At 44.2% G+C, this 12,331-nt stretch overlaps 1 long non-coding RNA gene across 1 annotated transcript in view; it reads right to left on the reverse strand.

Annotated features, from left to right (window-relative positions):
- Positions 1 to 7,458, reverse strand: part of LOC137878772 (uncharacterized) — a 50,444-nt gene extending 42,986 nt beyond the window's left edge. Inside the window, exon 1 of the long non-coding RNA XR_011103640.1 lies at positions 6,780 to 7,458. This is a non-coding gene — a long non-coding RNA (uncharacterized lncRNA). The remainder of the gene's footprint in view (positions 1 to 6,779) is intronic.
- Positions 7,459 to 12,331: the final 4,873 nt, after the last annotated feature.

Genomic DNA, 12,331 nt, shown 5'->3' on the forward strand with positions numbered 1-12,331 from the left:
CCAGGTATTTCATAAACTAACACAGCTTACAATGGGACACGCAAACCTCCCCAAAATAAAACTATTACAGTTTGGACTTTGCAAAAACTCTGAAAAGAAGAAATGAATCAATTGTTTTTATCTTAAATGTGTAGTTCATGAAAACTGAATACACATCTGATACACAAGTTACTGTCAAGTGACCTAAGAAGTGTACACAGTATCAAGACATCGCTACAATGGTGTGATGAGTTGTACACGTTGTAGACAAACTGTACAGTAGTATTCTGCTTAATCTGACAGTTTGTGTGAACAATAGTGTTAGAGAAGGTTGTATAGAGATGACAGCAATAGCTGAATACACCTTTTCTCATGTTTTCAAATGCAATTGAAATATAAACGTGGTCTGTGAGTGATTTAATCTGCACATTTCAAATAACTAATGATTAGACTTCCACTTTAAATTGAAACCGATAGGCATTGCTCACTCTATAGCAATATCACTGGGACAGCACAATGTCAATTTAGTACAAAATAGGAATTTTGATTATATTCTGAGTAATTTAGGCAAAGCTTTTGCATAATATAAATGCAGAACTTTTTTTTCTATGACTATGAATTTGACCATAACTATGATTATTAACAGTTTCACTGCTATTTTTGTAAACAGAAAGAGCTTACCTAGAATCCTTTATCTCCTAACTCAGGTTTTCCAATTGGCACCACAGATCTTTAGTGGGCGACAGAGAAAATGCAGCCCAGTAAACTATTATTCTATTACTGCCTACATTGTCCACAAGGGCGCAGCAGAGTCTAACAAATACACAAAGGCAACTAAAAACAACCAGGGACTGCACTACAACATAGCCACCATTCTCAATGAAAGACTCTACAGAGAGAAAATATGAATCAGCATCAATTTGTTTTCATAAAACCATTTTATGTAGCCCATTAGCTGATCCTGACATTGTAATCCTCAGCCCATTGAAGAACAGTAAAGTCTGTCTCTTTTCCACAGCCTGTTGTATGACTGATGCCTTGTGATGACAGCCTGACGTCTGGACAACCTCCAGTCGATTTAGCTGTCGTTACAGCACTTTGGCTCTGCATGCTTATCTGTTCCTCTGGTCAGGGACACTGACAGCCACTTCCACAGCATGTCTGTCAGAAGCTCAGGGATCACTGTGGGAGCTCGACCACCTCACTCACAGGCCTACTGGGAGAGCCTCAGACCTCAAGAGTTCTCGGGACCACTGCTTTTATCCGACACGTTCATTTCTGTGCACCTTCTAAATGTGAGGACACTTAATCCGACATAATTACACTTTCTATGTGGGAAGCAGTGTAACTCGACCTTATTCAATCTTCCTTAAACAAAGCGAATAAAAACAGACAAGTTAAAATCTCTCAGCAAGCTTTACATGGATCTTCCACACCAACGCAGGCTTTAACACACACACACACACACACACACACACACACACACACACACACACACACACACACACACACACACACACACACACACACACACACACACACACACACACACGTCTGAGGAGCCTGGTGGTCTGCTGTGTCCCGGGGAGGTCACAGAGGAAATTTCACGCTCCTCTTCACACTGAAAATGTCTCCTTTATCCTTCCCACTGAGAACGAAAGAAAAGGGAAGAGTGAAAGAGTGGATCGAATGAAGAAAAAAAAAAAAAGGACCCAACTCCTGAATGAGGATGGCTAACTTGCGTAGGTGTGACTCGTTGAAACGTAGTGGTGTTGCTGTGGCGACCCACACCCAGCAAAGTAAAGGACACATATGGTCACAGGTTCGGTGGAATGTGAAATTTGTGAGAGGGGAACGCAAAGAAAGGAATTTTCCCTCCAAAACGAGAGCACGAAAAGAACAAGTGAGGTCAGTTTGAGAGAAAAGAAGAGAAGGAATGTTTGGTATTTTAAGCAACGCAAGATCAATATCATTTAGATTTATTTTGTATTTATTATTTTGCACCCGGGTAGGTCAAGAAGACACCTGAAGATCCACCACAATACACCTGGGGGCTTCATAGGGACAGACCTATAAAAAAACAAAACGCATGCAACAAAGTAAAATTACAGTTTCACAACGGGGAAGAATTGCAAAAAATGTAACCAAATTCCATGCACTTCCTCTCCACTGTGCAAATAAGGTCAACCCTGTGCTACACTTCTACACTGCAAACCTTATTCCAGCGCTGTTTTTAGCATCTCTTATTCACTACTCTCCTCCAGATTCAAAGTGTCCTTGTAGTGAGTGCCTGCAGCCTTCCTGTGGCTGAGCGAAGTTTGAATGGAGTGCTGTCTGTCTGCGTCGGGGCCGACAGAGATGCCCCTGTTGCTGCTCTGTGTGTCTTCGCTGTCTGCTCTGTGTGTGTCGAGGGGTGTGTCGGGGGGGGGGGGAGCCTGTTCTCCACCCATCTTCCCTTCACCTTTCTGCGCTCTCCATCTCTCCAATGCTCTCTTTCTTCTGTGTTCCTGCAGCGTGGCTGTGCTTACACAGGAGGTCAAGGACAGAAGGGGTGACGGGATTTAAATGGCAGTCAGGGGAAGAGCGTCAGATGTTATCACCCGGCGGGGAATGGCGGGCCACACGACAGTGAGTTAAATGTTAAAAAAAGGTCTGAGCACCAGGTGGAGAGGGAGGTTTATCAAAGTCGACACGCTTTAAGTGCCAAACCCAGAGGCATCATTGTGAAGAATCCCCACTCATGTTCACCACTTCCTCTAAAGCACCCTGCCACACTCTCACTTAAGCACAAGCTGTCTGTCTCTCTCAGCCTCCCACTTCCTGATAACTCCCAAAGCAGGATAAACACCCGCCGTTACACACTCACACACACTAAGTTGTGGTTTCCCTGTAGGAAATCAGCAATCTGCTGCCATTACCCACCAGCATTTAAACCTCCTCCCTCCCCCCCTGTTTAAACACAGCATATCTCCCCGCGAGCATCATTAGAGTGAGAGGACAGTAGGAGGACTGTGGCAGTAGGCCAGAGGAAAACACAAAATAGCTAATTAATTTGAAGGGGTGATCTTGTGTTGGAGCATCACAGAGGTCTGGAGCTTTGTGTAGCATGACAGATATGCTATCCTGTTTTGTGTTACTGAAGGCACTCGTTCCATGAAAATTGGACACCTCTGTTTGGCATTTTGAAAGTACAAGGTCTTAAAGTGCATCATCTCAAAGTTAATATTGAAAACACTGCATTGCATCAATACATTTCAAATTCTGAACAAGTTCTTTGGTGATGGCCGCTCACAAAATGGCATGTCATGATGCAGTTATGTGCCAGATAGCTAGTTCATTTGCCCCAACTTCTTACACGTGTTCCTTGAGAATCTATCACAGAACAATCACAGAGGGGAAAATCACAAATGGAGGGAAAGCACTGAGGAAAAAAAAAAAAAAACACTTTACACAGTGCTCCCAGCTTTTCAAAACCTCTCTCCTTCTCCCTCTCACACATAAACACATAGGCACAAACACATACACCTCGAAACAAAGGTGCCATTTTACTCAGGAAGGGTCAGCAGTTCTCTCCATCAGACAGAGGCTTGTTCTTGGTCAGAGGCTGCTGCCCAATCTCAGGCCACCCTCCCCTGGCTCCACCGGCCCCCACTGGCCCCCCTCTGGCCCCCACCACCCTGGAGACAAGCTCCCCATTGTTCCTGCACTACTAATAAATGACAGTTCTCCTGTTCAGACAAACTTTAGAGCCCATTTCTAAACATACACACACACACACACACACACACACACACACACACACACACACACACACACACACACACACACACACGCTAACGGAGTGTAAATGGTGCTCTATATGATAGGATACACAACAGCTTTTTCTTACAGCCTGATATTTCTCATGGCACTCATTAAAAGGTTATCTGATACTAATGATTGAAGGATATTTTCCTGCGATTCGAGCCCTGTGCCCCCCAGACCTGATGAGGTAATGCTGAGGGCACATTGGCTACAAAAACAGAGTGTAATTAATGTGTAATAAAAAGTTTCTATTGCTTTCCATTTCCCTTAAGCAACCCACGATAGCGGGACACGGTTCACAGGAGGTCATGTCGCTCAGTCAGCGTTGTCACCTGCTCGCAATGTCACACACAAACACACACACACACACACACACACACACACACACACACACCAGATACTGAGCTTGATCAAGGCCAAGGACCAGAGGTGCGCCTTGAGTTTAGACATGATAAATCACCACTCAACTTAAGCTCATAAACACACCATTAACGCGCTCGACCACAGCAACTCGATCTGTTTACCTTAACCACCGTGCTGGGGACTATCGCTCTCTCTGGCAGGCCTGTATTAGCATACCTGGGGGCCTGATGCACAAGTCTATCACTGCGGCCGGCCAGCATTTAGCTCTGGGCCACAACTCAGCTTCAGCGTTGTCTGCATGAGGTCATTTTCCAGCACTTCCATACAGACTAAGTTATAATTTCAAGGAGCAGAATATAGAGCTCCATGGAATTACTGCATTACACCACTGGTGTGGAAAGAGCGTGTGTCTGTTTAGTCTTAAATGTGTGTGTTACCGGATTTGTCCAGGTAACATTTTTAAGGTAAACTTATGTTAATCCTCTAACAACTTGTGAAGAACTGCAGGCATGAGGAGCTCATTATATTTCAATTGAAGTATAAAACACAAGACAATACAGCTGAATCTGAACTCAAAAGAATTGCAAGTGATGAGAAAGTTCCTTGGAAATGTTGAGTGGAGTAAATACAGGGTTGTTAAGTGACTCTGACCCTGGTGTGTATATGGCTCTCTACTGCGGTTCACCACAAGCATATCATATGACAGCTCAGCCAGCACACTCAGCCCTGTGAGAAAGCAAATTCCTGCTTTGCCATTCTCCGCCATGGAGCAAGACATAAACAAAAGTATCCAAAAGAGGAAAAAAAAAAAGGACATTTACCGAAATACCCTGGCTGCTTTGATGTCTACGAGTCGGAGTGAGAGAAGCGGGTGTCTGAGAGTGGGCGTGCATGGGTGCGTCTGTGTTTGTGTGGCGCTTACACAGCACATGGGGTGATGTTGGCGGTGTGCAGGACAGATACTGGGCGAGCGGGGTCACGTCAACAGACATGCTCCCGCTCCGCCGTTCAAATGACAAAAGGAGGAGGAGGAAGAAGAGGCAGAAGTTGTGAGAAGAGGAGTAGAAAAAAAAACAGCCCCAGTGTTTAGTCAAGGCCTGCTCACTGACACAAAGTCTGTCTTTGTCTGCCTCCCAGGGTGCCAGATAAAGGAATTCTTGTGTGTCGGGGGCTCTGACCGAGTTTATTTGACACTTCAGCTCCTTTTGTGAAGCAAGTGTCCCACCGTCAATGCTGGCCATGAGAGTCACTTGGCATTAGACAGAGGGTCCCTCTTCAGCGGAGAAAGGGGGTCTTGTTTGGAGAAGATTTTTAATGGAGGGGGTGTGTGGGGAGGGGGGTGCTCGGCCTGTGCTCTGCGCCGTATACAGACATATAGTGGGGCTCTCTGTGCCCTGCCCCAACAATAGATGGAATTCTTCATCGCTAAGGAAGTGGACGGTATTGGGGAGTGAGAGCTGAAGGGGTGAGGGAGGAGGAAGAGGGAGCTGGAAGCTTCATCAGATAACTTCACCTGCTATGAATGCAATGCCATTATGTCACCATATGCTCATTAAAGATGGAAATGTCAACGCGCAGAGCGGGCACAAACACTTCTCTCATATGAATCTGACCATGTGTGGTTTAACAATGAGTGAGATCATGTGCACCTGCAGGTTTCACTCAAATGAAGCACCTACACGCCATCTAAATACACGTGTGTGTGTGTGTGTGTGTGTGTGTGTGTGTGTGTGTGTGTGTGTGTGTGTGTGTGTGTGTGTGTGTGTGTATTAACCACAGCACAGCGTTGATCTCTGATACATGCCATGTGTCAGTTAGAGGCAGCTTGTGACACTGACAGCTGCTTCACATAGCAGGCGTCCCTGTGGGCGAAAGTTTCTGGAGACAGAATTACTCCCACCTGAATGGAGTCACTGTGGGGAGAGGTGTGGGTGGACTAGATGTTGCTTTCTATGGTTACTGTATCCACACCGATCATTTACTTTACTGCACCTGGTCTTTTCACAGTGTATGACAAGTCGTGGCTCTGCGAAAGGTCTGTGGACACCTGGCTCTGCAGGTGTACGGCGACGTCCGGGTAAGAACGGGTTATAAAAAAAAAAGGGGTGAGTTTGAAAATGAGGGGATTCAAGTCATGCGTCTGACATACGATTACATCAGTGTGAGTCAGTTTTGAGGGTGAGAGCGCGGTGAACCCTATAGTGAATAACGGAGCAGTGCTCTCTGAGGTGAACCTGCATGTGGAGCAGATCAGGGGTTTGACAAGGCTTGAATGCCAAACAAGCCTTGTTTGGCATTCAAGCCCCCCCCCCACACACACACACACACACACACACACACACACACACACACACACACACACACACACACACACACACACACACACACACAGAGTAGAGCCCTAACTTGATAAGAGATGCCCTAAGGTATCCCATGTGAGAGGAGTTTGAATGTTTGGGGTTAACAGCTGTTATTCCTAGTTGGGAACCCTTTGGAACACCACTGACTGTGGTGCACGTTTTTTTACAACTCAACAAATGAAATGACAGCATTAGGTTCTGTCAGGCATGAAGTCATATCATAACATCTCACGGACAAACAAAAAGTCATAATCGTAGGTAATTCTCACATACCTGCTGGATGAGGCGATGCGTTCTGTCATTATCCAAACTGCTGGACATCTGCTGAGCACTTTCAAATTATATTCCAGGATATTCCTTGGGCCAAAAAAAATCCAGCGCAACGAATATCGATTTCCAAAAGCATATCATGGTGTTGACCATTTGTGACACTGGCCACACGCGTTAATTATCCCAAGAGACTCGCCTGTCCGACAAACCGCTCGTCCTGCTGGAAGACTTGGACAGCAGGAGCAATGGACATCATTCATCCCGTGTAAGAGACAGTATTTCCTCATGTCCCACAGGACGATGCACAGATGGAGCGTTGAATCCATCACAAAGTTTTACTAATGTTAATAATACTAATAACTCCTCCACGTGTGTCAATGTTGTAACGGTAGAATTTAATCCATTTAATGCGTCCAAATAATCCTTTTAGTAGCGTGATGGTTGCTTTGGCAAAATCAAGCAGATCGATCAGTGTGATTATTTCCGATTGGCAGTAAAAGTAGCCGGTTCCTCCTTGTGGTCCAGCGCAATGCTGGTCTCTGCTGGCGCTCCAACTAGCGCCCGTGGAGCTGATACGCTGCGCTCCTGCGAAGAGCCAGAGCCGCACTGAGCCATAGTTGGAGCACAGCAGCGCAGCACATGCTGCCCTCAGCCAACGTAAGCGCGCAAGGCATGATGGTATATGGAGTTTAGTGTTGTTGCTGCCAAAGATTTGCGAACAGGAGTATGTTACCAGATTAAAACCTTTAAAAATAACAATTTGAAAACAGTGAACATAATATGGAATGACATTATAACATAACATATAGTGTCATTAAAGTATAATTGAAAATACTGCATAATTAATTTGTTTACATAACTGGAAAATGTTTAATTACATTAAATAAACCTTGTTAATTAACCATGTTACGGGCATTATCATCTGAGTTTTGATGATAAATTGATGATAGATTATATTAAAACAAATATTATATTATAATAGTTATTAGTATTATTAACAGATAGGTAAATTATTATGTCACGAATATAGGCTGTTATATTCTTGTTACAGTCACTCATCTGTCAGTTTGATCTCAGGTGTGCGTGTGAGCACCGGGTGAGCAGTGCGAGTGAGTAATAATGATCTTCTGTCGCTGTGCAGAGATACAGGGATGTCGGTACCTTGAATCACCCTCCCATGAATGAATCTCTTGTCTTTCTTACCTCACTTTCATGTTCTAACCACCTCCAGGCTTGCTTGTATTTCTGGGATCATAGCTTCTCTTAAACCTCAAAACGAGGACTGGATTCCTGGGAACGGAGTACAGCCTCAAAGGCTAAAATTAGAACTGAACTGAATTTAAGAGTATATTAAGATGGTTGAATGAAACTCAAGCTGATTTAGAGCTGTACTCGTTGAATATGCATCGGAGCAAAACACTTAATGTGACATTCTCGTATGGGTTTGTCATGTGTCAGACTGTCAACAGATAATTTGATTGTGTCATAATAAATCCCACTATGATAAAACCATTGTGAACATACAGTACTGCATATGATATGAATTATGACATTCACTTTGATACAGGCTGATGGTGACCAAAAACAAGATCTGATATATGTTGAATAAGAGGGTAAACTTTTACTTAAGTGATCAAGAAATAATTTAGCATATATTCACAAACCAATTGTTCCCCTTCAAATTATTATTACTATCCTCCTATAATTCACATGCATGAATAAATCAATACATTTAAACTGGCTATACTCTCCACTACATCACTGTTACTGATCTCCAGCGCAAGACGGTGTGTATTACACTCCAGGTGAAGCTCCACTCCACATTTTGCTTTACCCCCTATTTGGCCGCGCTCCAGTGCAATCCTGGAGTACCTGAATTGCACGCGATTCTGTCAATTGCAGGTACTTGATGGCTTTCTTGTGTGCTGGGGTTGAAAAGTTGCTGGAGGTTTGCGCACACAGCATTGCGTGACTAGAGCTGGGAATGAAAACACAAAGACATTGTTAGCAGTGATCAAACCCCCTTTATAGTAACTCAACAGCATTCCTGTCTCGCATTCCGAAGCCACCGCTGCTGTGTGAAGTTTTTTTTTTTCCTTTTAAGAAAAAAGAAAGAAAAGGAAGGTTACATATTTGTATCTGGTTCACTGTGTTAACCTCATTTCTTGCTCATTAATCATTAATCAAGGCTGAATTAAAGTATTAGTGGCAATTATCTTGTGGAGGTAATTAAGAGATAATGATCCCTTTTCCAAACCAGTGTGATGAATGCTAACAATAGAGCCAGCGGTTCCTCCAGCTTTCATGCTCAGCAGTCACTCCACTTTACAACAGACATGAAAATGCATTATTTCTGAATGTGTGTATTTGCTGCATAATGCATGTGTGTGTGTGTATGCATGTTTCTTCTTTGTGCATCCTCCTCCTCCATATCCCTACTCACGCCAGCGTGTGTTCATAGGTATGTGCTAATGTGCACACAAATGTTTTCCAGATTGGTGTGACAGGGATAATCATATCCAGAGAGCACAAAACCATTTTGAACGCTGCTCACACAGATGGGAGGAAAAGGAGGAATGCATCAGACAATCCAGAGGAAACAAGGCTGACTGAGCAAAGAGAAGATTCAGACATTACCAAGCAGCACAAACAAATAGTATAGCTTATAGCTTATAGTGCACATATCATGATGCACAACTGTAACATATGTGTTGCAGCCAGATTAAAACAAACTAAAATGCAGATATGGAAATCTACTGCATCCAAAGAGCCCGTACAAGCGGCATAGTGATCACCGGGTGTTGGTGAAACAAATCTAATATTTACTGGTAGCAATGACCTCTACGCCTTCTGCTTTCAACATACAAAACATAGAGAGGAGGACAATGGAGTCAGTCATATCTCCAGTGTGTGCTCTGAGAGTGATTAAGACTAGAGGACATTCATTACTGGCCCAGCTCAGACAGAGAGGGGCTTCAGAGCAGAGCTCTTGTGTTGGACTGTTTGGATGTCCTATCCCCTTGTATCTCTTTGACTACCTCCAACACAAGGCTCTATTCAACCAGACTGGGAACAAATGTTTCCTTATGTAGCTCTGAGTGCCCAAGCTCCAGCGACAGGATAGAGAGCAAGAGCCTATGAGACCAAAAGACTGAGGAGGTTACTAATGCCGACCACGCCGTTGCTATTTAACTACTCAGCCTCCTCATCTTGTAGAATGATGTGAGCTACGTTAGTAGGTGGAGGGGGGGTGGGGGGGGTCGACATCATAGAAACCAAAATGAAAAATGACAAGTATTTCCCTATAACAGCATGCCCTGTCACTGGCGTGGCCCCCACCGCAGGCTCACTAGCCTTACACACTTGGTTCCCCCCCCCCCACTTTTTCATGGGTGTTATTATTTTTACATCCACCTGGGAATAAATTCAGTAAATATCAGCCAGGAAACCTGAGGTTGGATTCCATGTTGGCAGCTCACGTGATTCCATGTAAGGCCAATATTCCGACTTCCGTCACGTTTTTGGGCTCTCCGTGGGAACGAGCAAAGTGAAGCTCAACAGAGGTCACGGCGAGGTTTCAGTGTGTTCGGGTGATGATTACTCGTGTGAAAAATAGTTTAAAAAAATGGCTTGTGCCTGATCTATATAATAAGGCATAATGCATTGTGTACCTCTTTTCTATAGAATCACCCAGGATAAAGAGATAAAGAGATAATCCTCTTGTGCTATGAGACTGATGGGGTTGGATTACTTCCAGCACCTTAGGGAGTCAGATCTGTGGAAGGGAGGCTCTTTAAAAAGGGACACCCCCCCCCCCCCCCCACACACACACACACACACACACACACAAACACACACACACACACACACACACACACCTACTTTGTTTTTCTTAATATCGGACTGTAATGTTAAGATTTTGGTAAAATCACTTCCTGTATTCTGAGCGCTCGTCATACCTTTATCCCTCGCTCCCTTCAGGCCTTCCCCCTCTCGCCTTGCATTAAGATGTCAACTGTAACAAGGGTTCTAATGTTTATTTTAAACATGTTTTCCCACTTAAGCAGAAATTAAATGAACTTTTGGCCTGGACCGGCTGTGTAGTGCCACTGACATGTGCATGACTCATTCCTCCTTCCTCCCTAATACACACTCTTACTGGGCATAGGGGGAATTGCTTTGGACAAACACACCCTTCCTGGAGCTTTACTATAGTGTGACCATGGGAATTTTTTTAACCTGCAGCAGCCTCGGTTTATTGGGCTCCTGTGTCAAAGAGCACACATTGTAAACATCAAATGTAAAGATCTAATTGTCATCAGAATACTCCTTAACTTTCTGCAGGAAATACCTTGTAGTGAGTGTACAGCTTGGCTTGCACATGTTGTCTTTTTTTTTTTAAATGATATGTGTTTGAGGGATATTAATTTGGGATTTGTAACTCCCCAAAGGGACCGTGATATAGTTGTTTTAAGGTTAAAGTAAAAGGTGAATGTTAAGAGTTCAAATAGTGAGGAATAAAATGAGCGCCTGTAGTCAGCAGGTAGGTATACGCTATTTTTCTTCTAGGTGTGTGTGTGTTATCTCAGTGGCAGGCTGTGTGTAGGCAGCTGGGAGTGTGGCAGGGCTATGCGTGACTAGGAGAAATACACCTGTCTCTCTGCTCAGGTACGGAGGGGGAGCCGGCACGCAGGGGCCTGCCAGCCGAACAATGCTCCCTATTGTACCTGCGCTTTGACTGCAGACGCTCACAGGAGAGGAAGCCCTGAGCCCAGTCTCTCTCTCTCTCTCTCTCTCTCTCTCTCTCTCTCTCTCTCTCTCTCTCTCTCTCTCTCTCTCTCTCTCTCTCTCTCTCTCTCTCTCTCTCTCTCTCTCTCTCTCTCTCTCTCTCTCTCTCTCTCTCTCCCTCCCTCCCTGCTCACACAATCACAAGACATACAGAGTCAAATTATTTATAGTACACATATTGTACTGACCGCAGACGCCCTAGGCTGAATCCCAAAACCTCTGCCTTTTACACGCAAGCTGCCACTCAGAGCTGTGACTGACAGACTATTTCGTCCAATCAAAGAGAAGAGACAAAGTACTGGCTAACGGTCAAAGGTTGTGTTTGGTTAAATGCGCAATTGTCTTGAAAACATTTAGCATGCACATCATTATTTGGTTAAATGAAACATGATATTTCCTCGTTAAATGGTTGTTAAAACAAATGCTAAAATTCAGAATATCTTTCTATGCAAGTCCGGTCTGCATTTTAAACGTTTATCATGATGAATAATATTACCACAGCTACTGTATACACATATACACAGAGATAACCACGAGGTGTTACTGGAAAGGTCTAGAGAGCTTTCAATACAATCCCATGTTGTGATTATTGTTAACTAATCTATTATCAGTCTTACACCAGCCCAGCTTTTCCCAGGTACAGATAAAGCAGCGTTGAGATGGAGAGCCAAGACACTGTAGATGTAGAGACAGCGGGAGACAGACAGTCAGACAGAGAGCCCGAGAGAAAGCAAGAGAGAGGCCGCCCGTCTGTAAATCACTGGGGC

The sequence above is a fragment of the Cebidichthys violaceus genome, unplaced genomic scaffold (assembly GCF_023349555.1).
Source record: "Cebidichthys violaceus isolate CVI_PGR_0920_01 unplaced genomic scaffold, fCebVio1.0.p SCAF_23, whole genome shotgun sequence".
Taxonomy (NCBI): Eukaryota; Metazoa; Chordata; class Actinopteri; order Perciformes; family Stichaeidae; genus Cebidichthys; species Cebidichthys violaceus.